General features: G+C 36.4%; 1 long non-coding RNA gene across 1 annotated transcript; it reads right to left on the bottom strand.

Annotated features, from left to right (window-relative positions):
* Positions 1-5,517: 5,517 nt before the first annotated feature.
* Positions 5,518-15,012, bottom strand: LOC108492936. The gene is made up of 2 exons (XR_001873280.1): positions 14,941-15,012; positions 5,518-5,651 (listed from the first exon to the last, which is right to left on the bottom strand). It is a non-coding gene; the product is annotated as an uncharacterized LOC108492936 (long non-coding RNA).
* Positions 15,013-16,109: the final 1,097 nt, after the last annotated feature.

Below are 16,109 nucleotides of genomic sequence, written 5' to 3'. Positions count from 1 at the left end.
TCCACTTCTGATCACTAACATCTGCATTGGAGTATGCACTTAGGCTGCTACAATTTGACAACAATCTTGAGATTAGCAGTAGCACTAGTGAATTCCTCAAAGCAGATAGAGAAGGTAAATTATTTTGGTCTACATATGTACAAGGAAGTTAACAAACACTGACAAATTCTCCCTTTCTCTTCACGTATTTTGACAACACAAAACTGATGGCATATTTGAAGTAATATACTCACCTTCAAAAACTACTCAATACAACATCAACAGCAACATCATAGGAAAATAACTTTCAGAGATGTTGTTTCCCAGTGTTTGTGGCAAAATTGCAGCTAACCTCAGTAGAAGCATAGTTACACCAACACTTAGTCTTTATGAAGGAAAAAAAATAATTCAAAAAGTCAGGCAGGCACTACAGCAGAATCCATGGTCTTGTATTAGCTATTTAGTCTCTTTGTACAACCAATAAGAATATTTTGAACACTGGGCAAGGAGTCAGCTACAGTCATTACACTAAGCACAAAGTTTCCTTCAGCTAGTTATTGGGAACCAAAATAAAACAGGGAACAACTTATACCCCACCTTTCTCCAAGCTGCTTTCTTCTGAGACCACAGTAGGATGACAATACTATCACCATTTTCCGTTGAAAGCCCAAAACTGTCCCATCTTTTCCAAACTTCAAAACAGAGCATGACTCTAATCTAGCATGTAACTCTTTTTGTAAAAGTGGTAGTATTTCTTTCAGGTAATTTTTAAGGTAACTTCTCTGTCCTCTATCCAGGAGCCACTCTGGCCATCGCATTCACACCACCTGAGCTGGGACTGAGGCTGCTTTGCAGCTTCACAGCCCACACTCACAGTCAGACCAGGTTTCCTTATCAGCTTGACCCCAGGTTTCCCACAGAAGTCTCAGTCATCCAAATCCTTCAAGTAATTTAATCTTGGTGCAATAACTAAATAACAAAATAACAGCTCTATCTGGTGCCTCTGAGGAGGGACCCTGAACAAAGGACACCCTGGGCCTTTATACCCTCACAGTCTAAGGGTGCCAAAGTCTGGGGATCGTTGACTCCTACCATGTCTCTGGGTATCCGGTCCCCTGGCTGGGCCACACGTCCCAGCACCCTGTGTTGTGCAAAGGGTGGGCAGTTCAGCTCTCACCACCAAGGGCTCAACCTGCAGCTCTCACTGCAGCTGCACATCAAGCTGCCTGCACTGAATGTATTCCTCAACATAATTTTCTTCGCATATTTCACTCTCAACAGTTGAATCAGCTGACAGCAGCATTAATTGACTTTTATTAGACCCTATATGTACACATTTTTACCTAGGAGAATAAATAATTAAACTTCCTTTTTCTTTTCTCCCTCCCCAATCAGACTACATGTGTAATTAAAGCAAAACAAATGCACAAGGTTTAAGTCCCCATTTAGCACCAATTTTTCATGCCACAATTTAGATTTTGGATCAAACACAGTAAGGACTTGAATAAGGAAGATTTTGATCAAAAAGCACGCTAATATCTGCTTTTCCCATATCCGTTCTTCAAAATAAAAACATATCTAGATATTATATTTTAATAAAACAATGTATTCTAGCAAAGCTGTATTTCCCTGAAAATGTGCATTGAAGACTGATTGATAGATAAATATACCCCAAATATATTCTCTATTTTAAAACAGCAAAAGAAAATTAAATTTTCTAAATTTTTAATTTCTGACTTCTTAATTTTTCTAATTAAAATTGAAATACATGCTCTTTTCTGACTGGTAGTTTTGTGATTCTTGAGCTGCAGTCAACATACACTTTGGCTGTCTTTTTATGGTTAAAAAATACTCATAAATGCTCACTGATTTTCAGAAATGCCAAGAATGTGTTCAGACTCTGTAAACACAATTATCTTGGAATCTGTGCACCACAAAAGATAATGCTTCTATAATTTCTGGGTTAAACTTGAGTTCTTTATGTGTGCAGGCCAGAAAACAACTGTTTTAGAGTAATTTCAGTCAACAGCAGGTAACAATGTGTGTCTCTACCAATATTTGAGGATAGCCCTGAAAACTTTTAGGTGAATGGCAGTTAAAATACACTGTGCACCTGAAGAAATGGGTCTCCTTTTTTTTTTTTTTTTAAATTTTTCTCATGAAACTGATAGAATGAAAATCTCCCTATCACTTTAAAAGATAAAAGCTATGAAATGCCATTCACTATTTGGGAGATATTTCATCTTCATGGAAAAACATCCATTGGACAAGTCTGGTCATCTGTCACAATAAATGCATTCAAGTATTCTACAATGATAGCAGATAAGTTAGAAAGTCTTTATTTTACAGGAAATTATGAGTATGATAACTAATGTCACTAAGAGTAACAAGTGGAATAAAACAATAAAAACTAACAGAGAATTAAGACTTAATTGCTAAAGCAAGCAAGGTCACCTTTTATCATGCACTATACTCCTATATTGCCTTTTGAGTTATATGCCAATGTTTCACCCATGGTTCTACTGCCAAGTTTTAATTAGCTACTGTTCTGAGCAAAGCTGGCAAAGAGAATTCTAAACTTAATTTACCACTCTAAATAAGTGAGCAAATTCAAAATATTGTCCAATTCATTAGCAAAGCTTTAATCCCATAACTGTCATGCATGTGCAATTAAATTTGGCATGAAATAAACAAAGTGCCACGGTGTGTCAGATTTAAATTCCCTTCTTTAATACTGGATGTTAAAAAAATGCAGGTAAACATTCAAAACCAAAATAACACTTTTAATGAACTGCATCATGATCTTTATAAAGAAAAAAAAATGAAAAGCCATTAACAATTAGTTTTTAATTGTATCTCTCCACGTCATCTTAATTAGTAGCAGATTATCTTTTTTTTGTTTGGCCTATTAGTTTCTCAGCATGATTGGTTTTGGTTTATACTATTGCAAGATAACTCCTTCAGACTGGTTATAATTCAGTTATTTAATTACAGTACATTGCTCCAGCCAGTAGCAATCTCAAGAAAACTAACCATCATACTAAAGTTGTTTTACATTAAAGTACACATTGAAGGTATGCTGTGATTTTTTCTGATATTTTATTGAATATCTAAATCATATTACATATTATGAGCTAACTGAAGAGTTCAATTCAATAACATCAGAATAATAATAATTATTAAGTTCTACTAAAGATGGATGACATAATTATCATTAAACCTGTTTTTGATTTGTTCACATGCTACATACAGTAGAATGGTCAGGTTGCCTTTAAAAAATGTATCTATGGAAGCTGTATATAGCTCATGACAGCACCAAATGAGTTCAAAAATACATAAAAAAAACCCAAACCAAACAAACATAAAAAAACCAAAACAAACCCCATCAACAAACTGTAAATGTTCATCCAGGGAACACAACTACAACAGAAAGGGATGCTGGGAACATGGTCTATAGTATACAGTATTGGATAAGCATAGCAATTCTGTTCAGCCTCAGAAGGGCAAAGGCTGCTTTTGCATGCATTCTAATGTGCCAGTACAGGAAACAAAGAGTGTAGCTTTGGAAGGGATGAAGTTTACCTCTGGCTCTACCCCTTGCAGAAGTCATTCCAAGCAGCTTGTAGGATATTTCTCACATAAAATGCTGAGTTGTATCAAAAGTAAGTGGCATGAGTAGAGGAACCTTTAAGTCTCCCCTTGACAATAGCATTTGAGCAGCAAGAACTAATGCAGGAAGGAACGTGTTATAGGGCTTTCCTGTCCAGGAAATGCTACAGGGAGAGTGCTGAAAGATGCGCTTACTAGGAAGTGTAAAAAAACCATGGTTACCAAGGGCCTGATAAAGAGCTAGTGGAGTTGGTTAGCAGAAGCAAACCTGTATTTTGATGATGCTGACACAGATGAGTACTTTGCTACTTCCATCCTCCTTTGCCCTCCTTCTAAAACTCAGGTCAAAGAAGGAATAGGAAATTCCTAGAATTTCAATCCTATTTCAATCTATACTCCATCAAAACAAAATGATAATTCTTTGATGCAGTGGACCTGGAGCTAGTATTTTACCTTAGCAAATGAAAAATTTAATGATTCCTTTCTTCTACATTATTCCTCTCTGCAGGAGTAAAATAATGTCCAAGGAGAACAACACCCTTGATTACTGCTATAACTGTTTATCATATACTAATAGTTAGGTGGAATTCAGCTCACTGTAAACAATATTCTAAGGTTAGAGGTTAGATGTCACTTATTAAAAACAGTATTTAAACTCTTTATACATTGAACCTGGAGCAGGGTCAGCATTCTTATGCACAGGAAGTAAAGCAACCACATACATTCTAGTGATAACCTAAATATATATGTAAATGATGATATCACAAATGACAGTTCAGTTAGAGCAAAATGTTCTTATATAGACAGACTTAACTGGTTACACTGAAAAGTTTAGTAAAAGAGAAGCAAAAAACTTTAGTATTACCCAAAGAATTACTGTAAGTAACCAAAACCTGTGTAAATTATCTTCATGAATGACACTGAAGAGTAATCTCGGCATTCATCAGAAAAGGGCATGGATATGAAATCTCGTCTTCTGGTAGAAGAGGAAAAATATATGCTAGATGTTCTTTACAGTTCACAACCACATGCTACTCCAAACTCCACTGCTATGTAATAAATAGAGTTCACAGTTGAAACTCTCACCTCTTACAACCAGTAACAACAGTGATTTAGCTCTAAGTGTGCTTTTCATAAGAGATCTTTATACAGATTTCTGAGTAACATGATTCTCTTGTTATAAACGCAGAAACTAACACACAAATGAGGTGACTTGCCCAGGGTCACACAGCTCTTTGACAACAGAGACAGGTATACAGATAGCAGTCATTTCTTCAGTGCTCCTCACACAAGAGGAATATCAGACTGTTTCAGATTAGGTTTGGCTATGATAAACTCATACTGACATGCCAAAAATAAAGAGTTTTATCGCTTAGTCCATATATCTATGTACTTGGATCCAGCAAATCTAACTCTAATAACAGAATTAATGTTGTTTTCACACATTTGACACCTTATCCACAGTGTAGCGGAAATGCCATTTTTTTCTGTAGCACATACAAACACAATATATTTTCCTGAAAAAGTATGACAACCAAGAGTAACCTTTTCTTCTCAAGTAGAGCCTTTGACATCATTATTATGTAATGCTATTATGAGGTAGCCTGCTGTATCATTCAACAAAGAGCATGTTTTCTCAGAAAAAACTAATAGTACATTAGTCTTTCATGTTAACCAAGTCACAAGAAATTCCATACAGTATTTAATGAATTTATATTATAGGAGATAAAGAAATCGGAGCAAAGGACAAGGCTCAGAAAACTATTTTAAAAGCCCTTTCAATTGTAGCCAGTGGAAAGGGTAGATACAATATGACAATGCTGACTTACTTTTGGCTAAGAGACTTAAAACATAAGCAGGTTTCACCACTGCTTATTTCAAACCATCAGAAACCACCACTGTGTTCTTTAAGTTCACTTCTTGTTTTTCTGAATTTAGTAACAGTGGTACTATATGATTACAAATTGATGTGTGAGCAGGTAACAGGTTGAGATCCTCTGCACTTGGAACAGCTGAAACGAGATACCAAGGTTTCCTCCTCCCCAAGCAGTGCACAACCAAACCTGAGACAAAAGATAGAATGGAAACTATGAGAAGTGTTTCCTGCCTACTAAGTAAAATAAGAGTCCTCAAATTATATATCCCCTATTAAATTCATTTAAGACATTTCTGCATTTCCCCAACTACATAAACTCAAGATTTCTAGAAATATTTCTCATGCCATCCTATGAAGCTTGAGATGTCCAGGAAGACAAAGCATGACACCCATGGCACCCCAAACTCCCTGCTGGTTCTGTCTTCTTACAAGTCTTGGCATAGAATGCAGCTGCTGTAGCAAATGTCTTCTTTCCCTCAGTGCAGTCACTGCTCCTTACAGCACTGGTTTGCATGGGTACCAGTGATGAGTTGAGTGTAACCCATTCCCCACTTTTCACAGCTTTTCAGGTCTGGACATAAGTAACTAGGTTGGAATGTAATACTGCCATAGATTTAAAAGCAAATAACAGAACCAACAACATATTTCACAATCAGCTAAATCTTTGTAGATCTCAGTACCTAGAAAAATAAGAGAGCCATGTAGATAATGATTCCATAACTGAATATTTTCTTAGAATAGTTTTTTCCACATATAATGGGATCGTATTTTTTAACTGATGAAAATGCCTGTAGCTATTGCCATACTTAGAAATTATATGCAAGATCTCACACTCTTTGGATCACAAAAGAGTGATTAAATCAAAGTCCTTTGTTTGACTACCTTCTCCATAAAAGGAAACATGCCCATCCTCCATAAAAATAATTCTCCATCCAGGATTAATAATCATAACATTTATAATAATAGAAACAAGATTTTCATTACTGATATACTGGACGCAAAATAAGTAGGAATTTATAACTGTCCCACTAAAACCTTGAACCAATAGTGAGTGGGATATGACCTAGTTAACAGCTGAACCAAAACCACAGCAGAATATCCAGGGCCCTATTTCTCTTTGCTATGAAATCATGAACAAATACTAATGCTGAAGCAAATGGACTGATGAAGAAAGGGAGTATGAGATTCTGATCCACAGTAGCTGATTAGGAGATGTTTTGGCATCAGTTCCCCTTCAAAGGGCTTCAGTTCATCATCTTCCTCCAGTTGCTATCAAAAAAAGCAATTACACATGGAAAACTATAGAAGAACAGACTTGTTTTTAAGGTATCAGAGATGTTTTGACATCAGTTCTAAAAGAAACACGCACAAAAAATACAAAGCTGTGTAAAAAGACCTACTTGGTTTAATGTTTCATTACAAACTGGGAACTCAGCCGACATTAACTGAAAGGTTCACATACTTTTTTATGAACTTGGGCCAACATATGTTATGGTTTCACATCAAAACCAGCCAGAATTTGTGGGTTTTGCATGATTGCAGTGTGAAATTGGGTGAAACCAGTATTTTGCTTGGAGTTCTGAGATCCAGCTAAATCCAAACACAAACCAAAATTCAATGAACGTAAAGGCAAGTAGATTAAAGTCTTTTAAAAAAATGTATAAACCCATCAAGTTTTGCACAGCTATGAATGGCACCTCTTTTTCAGATCATCCAACACTGATCAAGTGTCAAGGAGTGAGTTCCGAAGTCTTTCAGTCTTTGAAGAACCTGTATTCATTAAGCTCTGAAACAGCTAATTTGAAACTAGTGTAAGTATATTTTGTGGACACTACTTAAGTTGCAGTGTTACTTTCACAGACTTTTCTTAAATTGCTTGGAAAAGAAATTGAGCTGAATTATATAAGGATTTCTTACATCTAACTGGGAATGTTAACAACCCCTGCCCCTAATTAAGACAAAAGTTTCTAAAGTTAGCAAAGTTAATGTAACTTCTTCCAGGCAAGACGCGAATACAAGGGAACAGAAAAACTAGAATGTGATTAAGAGGAAGAGACAGGCTTTGATTCTCCAGTGCTTAGTACCTTGTGTAGACACTTATACTTTTTAAGGAAGGATAGTAAAATGGCAGTACAATTATAATAAATCAAAAGGGCAGGACCTTTTGTCCTTTTATAATTTTATCTGCAGAGAACAGTAATGCAAGATTCAGGATAGGAAAAAACTCAGTTTCATGCTGACAAAGTCATATGTTTCAAATCCTGGTATACTACAAAGAAGTATTCTAAAACCTTTCCAGGGATACAGAAAGAGGAATACCTGCATACAAAATGAAAAATGGAACTTATTTGATCCAATTGATTAAAAAAAACAAAACAGCATTACTACTGAGATTGCAGAAAAACAGTAGCTCTCAAACTGAGTTTACATGTGAGATCTGAATAAGTGCTAGAGACTGGTACATAACTCCTTTGTCAAGTTAAGAGAATTGTGATATAAAGGCAACACAAGTTATGTGATTTAGGTTAGTTACTGACAAATTTTTAGCTCCATTAAATATCTTCTGGATTAACTGAGGTTTAATTTAGGCTGTTAATCCATTTTAAAACCAAACTCCTAACCCACTCTAAAAATTAAAAGTATTTATTGTCTCATGTTGGTCAATCTGCATTAAGAAGTCAACTACGATTTACTTGCTATCACTGTTCACACCTGTATTTAAGGGGTAAGTACCAGATAAGGAGAGAACAGGTTGAAGCAAATATAAATTAGATGTTTTCAGAGGCCTCATTTTAAAGTACTATATCAAACTGCCAATGAAATCTCAAAGCCATTAGTCGTGGCAAAGAGGAAAGGTACTTTTAAAAAATGAGAAAATAAGGACAGAAATGTAAGGCAAATGGCTTAAGTTCAATATTCAGAAAAACACTGGGATAGATTAAACTATTGATAAACAGGTGAAAGGTAACATTCAGAACAGATCTGTTAATAATACCAACCCAAAACCACAAAAAAAAAGTGAATTATAATGTATTTCTACAATGTACTGTACTTCTGTCCAACACTGCTGCCTGGAGCGGTGTTTAGTGATACTTTGTTAGGTTACCACAAATAAGAGAGGAGAAGTAAAATTAAACTTCTCATTTTTCCTGCTAGTGACCCTTTACTTCAGAACTTTATTTTCAGCTCTCCACACCTTTCTTTTCAATAGATATTATTGCTAATAATAATACATGCATATTGGTTTGTGCTGAGACTGATTAACATTAACATTAGTCAAAAAGGATATGGACAGACGAAATGAAGTAAACCTTATTCAAGCCAACCAAAATCTACCCCAAGCAATATACTAAAAATATATCACCATTATTTCTAATGTTTATTAAGCACTACTCAAAAATTTATACTGAAACAGGTTTGCCATTTTGCTTCCACAGTGCTTCCTGTACTTGTACAAGTTTGTAACCATTTGTCAGACACACTGGTATTAGGGAAAAAAACATGAAATCATAAGGGCTATCTGAGTGTCTTCCACCACAAGTCTGTAATAGAGTACAAAAACCCACATTTACTCTTTTAATCAGGATTTCATAAAGCCTGTATACTCTGTAGCTTCCTCTTAATTTCTGGAAGTCTTGTGGTTGTTTAAGACAAGCAGCACTGAGATCTCCTTGTGGAACAAAGAACTTCCCATACACCATCAGTCACAGAACTGGGCCCAAAGGTACATCAATTAACTACAGTCATTACAACTTGCAAATTTGTAGGTATAAATATTTTGTAATGATGAAGCTGATCTCATCCTGACACCTCCAAATAGAAACAACAAGAACTCAACAATCAGAAAGAGCCAGAGTTGGTACTACCTCTCACTCCTTTGTTTTCAACTACCAAATGAGCCTACTTTTTTCAGGATTTAAAGATGAGACTTACAGAATCATCACCAAGATTTAGTTTATATTTGCATACCACACAGTCTTATATAGTAACACAACAATATTCAGATCCTGAAAATAAAATGGATACATTTAAAGTTGCTCACAAAACTCCCACATGATCTAATTCACCTTCTCAAATGCCTTTGCATGAGTAGTCTCGAAGTTCTCTGAAAGAAATAACAAGCACCTTGCCAAGACGGATCTGACTGACAGTCACCTGGTTCATCTAAATGGCTTTTGCCAAGTTCCTTTAACAAGAGATGATAAGGGATCTAAGTATCCATGAAATAAAAGAGGTCTATGCACTGAAAATTATGTGGCTAAAACTCAGGGAACAGAGTCATAGTGGAGAAAAGAGGAAAATCTATAGCTTTAATACAAGATCTGGGAGGAGGAGAGAAAGAGGTTGAATAGCAAAGTGCCAAAGTTACCAAGAATATTAAGCTATTTTGAGTAGAAAACAGTTTGAAGATAAGCCTTATAGGATACAGACAGCTGGAGGCAGACAGCTAAATTCAGTGCTGGTAACTGTATATTGGATACACATTATATAAAACCGTCCTAATTCCACGAATAAAATAATGGGATCTACAACGAACATTGCCCCTAAAGAAATTAAATATTAAGATTATAACTAACTATTATCTGAAAATTTCAGCTTACTGTTCAACTGCAATCAGAAAAGCAAGATGAAGATATTAATTATGGTTAGAAATAGAAAAATAAAATGTAACTGCCATTATTGGGAACAACTTTCATTATTACATCGTATAGGTGTAACAGAGCTAATAGCTTTAGATCATTTCTTTTAGTACTGGTTCCTTGTGCCACATGGTGTACCTTTTGTCCCCCTCTTAGCTTTGCTCCCCATTTATATGGAATCTTCCTTCTACAATGCTAGCAAATATCAGCATCAAGCTTTAAGTCTGGGCTTACACAGGCTTGATATACACTAGTTCTCTAGACCCTGGATACCAGTCACAAGCACTTTTCTGTACGTCAGTTGTATCATACTCTCAGAGAACATTTCCATGGCGCTTTGCCTATGGGCAGTTTGGCCCACTGATTTATGTTTACAGGAACATCCATATTCCAATGAATAAAGCTGAAAATAATATTCCATCTGCTTTCTCCTCAAAACAAAAACAAAATAGAAAAAAAGGGAGTGGGAAATGAGCACATGGCTTGTTGACTAGGCCTTGCTGCCATCCGTGCATTGACAGGATTTACTCAGACAACTCTGCAAAATGAAAAAAAGGTATTTCTGGTGAAACACTGTGATTTGTTTTCTAAGTGCTGTATACTCACTTCCAAACTGTGCAGTGTGAGAGATATTCTAACCAGTATATATTATGGAAAGATTGGTTCACTATGAAAAATATTTCCAGTGACAAAAATGAGAACATTGGTCATTTTGTACTGTATTATGCAGCTCTGTTTTTACACTTTTACTTCAAAGCAGTCAGACAATGAAAACAAGAGAAGCACTCAGATTACTTATGTTAAGGGAGATGGGAAGAAGAAAACCCATTTCCTAGTATCAGCCCAAAGAACTTAACATAGTAGAAGTTTGTGGAGACAAAATTCTGCTCCCTCCTTCAATGGAGAGAAAAGTAGCATTGCTTCTTCCATAAAATGTAGACACCATGATATCCCTGCAGACATAGAAATTTAGTCTGCCCTTGAACCTCTCCCTTGTCAAAGTTCAGCACATTTCATGTGAAAAGAGCACACAGAGCCAGCCTAAATGCAGTGGTGTTCACAGCACTGAAAGGCTTCTACAGATGCCATTTCTACAGACAGAACCTGAGTAAGGAGGAAAAAAAATTATTTTGTTTCTCCCTCTGTCCATTAAAGCATATCATCAATACAAGCAGTTAAGGACTGTTTCTTATTCAGTGGCTTTCTTCCCTTTGTTTGCTTCTGTAATAGTTTCTAAACGTTTCTCTGGTTTTATGTTAAGGAGCCAAGGGCTGTAAGAATTTTCATGCAACAAACCACAAATTCCACAATGCACATTCACACTTGACATGCCTCGCTGTCAGAGCCAGCAAACTGAGAAATGAGGGGAAAAAATGACACTGTGCTGTTTGATCTTTGCACTATGCTTATTCTAGCAGAGGACTTTTCAAATCCACACCTAGAGACAGTATCACTTCACCGCTCTGACTGGTCAAAGTGTAGAAGAGGAGCCTCTCTCAGAGTACTAAACAAGAGATGCATATCGTTGTAGTCTAATAATCATGTTATGTTCGGCTGATTCCAACGGGATGAGGTTCAACAAGGCCAAGTGCCGGGTCCTGCACTTTGGCCACAACAACCCCATGCAGCGCTACAGGCTGGGGACAGAGTGGCTGGAGAGCAGCCAGGCAGAGAGGGACCTGGGAGTTTGGATTGACAAGAAGCTGAACATGAGCCAGCAGTGCCCAGGTGGCCAAGAAGGCCAATGGCATCCTGGCCTGTATCAGGAACAGTGTGGCCAGCAGGGCCAGCAGGGAAGTGATTCTTCCCCTGTACTCAGCACTGGTGAGGCCACACCTCGAGTGCTGTGTCCAGTTCTGGGCCCCTCAGTTCAGGAAGGATATTGAGGTGCTGGAGCAGGTCCAGAGGAGGGCAACGAGGCTGGTGAAGGGACTCAAGCAGAAGTCCTATGAGGAGAGGCTGAGGGAGCTGGGGTTGTTCAGCCTGGAGAAGAGGAGGCTCAGGGGAGATCTCATCACTCTCTACAACTCCCTGAAAGGAGGTTGTAGCCACGTGGGGGTTGGTCTCTTTTCCCAGGCAACTATCAGCAAGACAAGAGGGCATGGTCTCAAGTTGTGCCAGGGGAGGTTTAGGTTAGATATTAGAAAGAATTTCTTTATAGAGAGGGTGGTCAAACACTGGAATGGGCTGCTAAAGGAAGTAGTGGATTCTCCGTCCCTGGAGGTTTTCAAGAAGAGACTGGATGTGGCACTTAGTGCCATGGTCTAGTAACCGCAGCAGTAGTGGATCAAGGGTTGGACTTGATCTTGGAGGTCCCTTCCAACCTGGCAGATTCTACGATTCTATGAAGCACACCAGAGATACATAATGCTTTTTTCACATTCAGGCAATTTGAAAATTCTGTGCATTTGCCATGAGTGCTTCAGTATCATGAATTCAGTCAGATCATTCCCTGACCTTTCTAAAACTAAAGCCCAGGCAAATTGCTACAGTCCCTTGCCCTTTAGATAATATATTTAGACTGCAGCAAGGTTTCCACTTTATTTTTTTTTACATGTATCATTTCAAGCAATTATCCAAAATCAGAAAATGCACCATCTGGAACACAGTTTGCCTAATTGGTGTTCCCTTGCCTGTGGCACTCATGAATCATGTGTTTTGTGATAAGTGTTCACAATTGGATTTTATGTGCATAGTACCTAGGAAGATTCTTTTACACTTGTATCATTAAAATTTGTAGGGTCTATTGGAATGAAGGCGAGCCTGATGAATTATAAATTTCTTAACACTACACAGTTTAGACTTAATGTCCCAAATTCTGTGAAGAAATGATGTTCAAAAGGTTTCTTCTTGTTTTTCCATGTCGAACTCTAACGATAGCCTTATAAAATAGAAAGAATAAGTAGGTAGAATTAAAAGATTTACTATAGTTTTTAATATTCTCATTTAGACCAAGGATTTTGCCACAGATATAGATATATCTGTATTTCTAACTATATCTAACAGATCTAAATAGGCACCTAGACTTATATCTGGCATGCATATATTAATACAACAGCTAAACCTATATCTACAGTCTCTATTATTGGTGTTACTAGTTCACCTAAATATTTTAATCCTGAGTATCTAGGGCACTGGAATGAACTCATTCCAATGAAAGCTGATACCACCTGAAGAAAATGCAGTTCTGGATTTTGAGGAAAAAGAACACACTTCTTTCTACATTTTAATTTTATGCTTGATAAAATTTTCAGGGGAAAAAAAAAAAAAGAAAATTAAAGTGATCCTTTGTAGAGAGCTCGGAAAATCAGCCTTGACTCTAATGTATAAGCTGTTGGTCATTAATCTTCCTTAATGCTTTCACTGTGATGAGTGTGGAATTTGACCAGAACCTGGAACTTAAGCACCACAGCCCTTTTTTTTTTCTTTTTTTTTCTTTTTTTCTTTTTTCTTTTTTTTTTATTTCTGGAATTCTTCACGCTATGAAGATTTAATGACTTTTTCAATGTGCTTCTGTCTTTTGCCATCTAGGGAGACTGAGACAAATAGGTATGTGAAACTGCAAGGCATATCAATAAATGAATCAATGAATTTTCACCATTCTGAAGCTAAAAGCATAGGAATATCAGTATACAGGAAACTATTTGAAAAAATATTTTAAGCATATTAAGAATACTTAACAGCCCACACCAACTTTGATATACTACAAAAGGACAATGCTATAATTTATTTATTGTTAAAACAGCAAAAATAGCCCTAAGACGTTTTAGCAAGTGAGTTTTAAAAAAAGTTTTAAATTTTAAAATTCAAGGAGATAAAATTGGGAAAAAGACACAACGCAAAAAGTTGACTTTGGAAGGTTATGGCTTGCATCATATGTTTTCTCTATAGTGAATTATATACTTTCCTTCCAGAGAATTTTTTAAATTTTAAATTATGCCATTACTCTTAAGCTTACAGGCTTATGACTTTTTAGATTTTGTTTGTTTCTTCTTTGCAAAATTTTTTCAACATTCAAAGTTCTTTTGGTAGGGAAGGGGTCTTATTCATAAAATTTGACATGAATTTTTGCATACTTGTCAAAATAAAATCTGGTCTTGTTCTTTTAGAGAGGTTTTCTATTATTTTGAAGTCCTGAATTTTCATTTGATAGGGGAAGCTTTACAATTTACCAAGCAATGTTTCCTCACAAAAGCTAGAATCCTATGCATGGGATAGAAATAAGACAATAGAAATAAAATACTACAATTTTAACCACAGGAAAAATAAAAAAAATAATAACTATCAGCAGAATAAATTTAAAAGCATAGTTAGCATGGGCAAAAAAGAGTTTGAGGAGCAGCCAGATACAGGGATCAAAAATAGTTCTAAATCCTTTGTCTAACACCTCAGAAAAAAAGAGCCCAACAAAGTGTTTATAATGCTAAAGACAGTCCTGAGAAAAGATAAGATAACTGCAAAGAAGCTAAGTGAATTCTCTGAATTGGCTCTCTGAGGAAGAAACCATGGAGGTCCTAACCTGGGAATCCTTCTACAGAAGAGAGTACACACAGGCCAAGCAAAGGATAGCACACCACCAAAGCCAGACAGCACTCACCGGGAATCTTTAACAGAACCAACAATGAAATATCAAAATTATGTGTGTAGCATGTGTTATATATGGATGTAAACCTATCCATATAGAAATACAGTTCAGAGCAGAGACGGAGGCTTGCTTTCCCTCTAAGCTTATAATTAAACTCAATTTTGGCTAGGTGGAGTTCAGTGTCCTTTTCATTTTTGTGGAATCTCACAAGCAATCTTCTTTGGGCTCCTCACAGGAACAGCACATCTCACCTTTTCTTTCCAGCCAGCTCCCTTGGACTGCCCTAGTCTTCCTCCTGCTCACTCAGCTCTCCACAACTTCTGTATCTGGAAAAGCAGCAGAATGGTGTCACAGCTTCTCGCTCCTTGTTCCTTGACTTTTAGTTCTCATCACATTACTTAGTTTGACGTCACTAACTACATGCACACACAAAAACAGGACAAGGCTCCTCTGCAGCAAACATTAATGTTGCAGAAAACTGTAATCTCATAGCCTTTTCATTCCAGTCTTAATAATCTTTCAAAGCTCTGTTAAAAGGCAGCTTGTTATATTAGAATTCCTGTATCTCTCTTTTCTTTCAGCTGTCCTCTGCATATACTATATGCTAGCCAACATTTAAATAACTAAGGGCAAATTACAGTATTTCTTCTTAAATAAGTAGTGGAATATAGTCCTGCTAAAACTATAGAAACGACTTACAAATTAGGAGCACATTTCTCAGTGTGGATGGTCATAATTACTAGATTATATATTGAAAAAGAATATATGCATGCATAGCACAAACTGTAGAAAGCATCAGTGCAAAACTATCCTTAACATCATATATCTGTTTTTAAGCAATACATTTTTTCTGAAAACAGTAGTTCTTAAGCTCAGTAGTCTTCTAAGTGCTGAGCATTTCAATAATTTTTATTATGAATAATGTAATACTATTAGTAATTATTTTTCATAAGAAGAAAATAAAAACAATTTTCTTCCTTCTTCAGCAGCTGTACAAACTACTCTCACTCAGCAGAGAAAGGAAAAAACAAATCCTAGGATATAAGTGGCCTTTCAAATAATTATAGCATCTGCATAGTCAGTACTTTGAGATTTGACAGCAAGGAGATACTCAAGGACAGAGCTATTTGTTGCACACATAATGGCAAAGTTAAGCTCTTCACATAGAACAAAGCATCTTTGAAATGCAGGATTATAAATACGAGAAACAGAAAACAAACAGGGCAAGGCAAATACAAATTTTGCATGCACACAAATTATTATTATTTTCTGTCCCACACTTTACACATATTGCAGAACATCAATGCATTGTCCTTCAGATCCCAGCCTTGTTAGTCTTCCAAAAGTCTGACAAAAATTATTTTGTTACTTCATAATTTCTCTAGCATTCTTTGCTTTCAGTTATTCTCAGCTTCAACTA

The sequence above is a fragment of the Lepidothrix coronata genome, unplaced genomic scaffold, assembly GCF_001604755.1.
Source record: "Lepidothrix coronata isolate B3197 unplaced genomic scaffold, Lepidothrix_coronata-1.0 Scaffold13, whole genome shotgun sequence".
In the NCBI taxonomy this organism is placed as follows: domain Eukaryota; kingdom Metazoa; phylum Chordata; class Aves; order Passeriformes; family Pipridae; genus Lepidothrix; species Lepidothrix coronata.
This window is presented reverse-complemented; position numbering and strand designations above follow the sequence as displayed.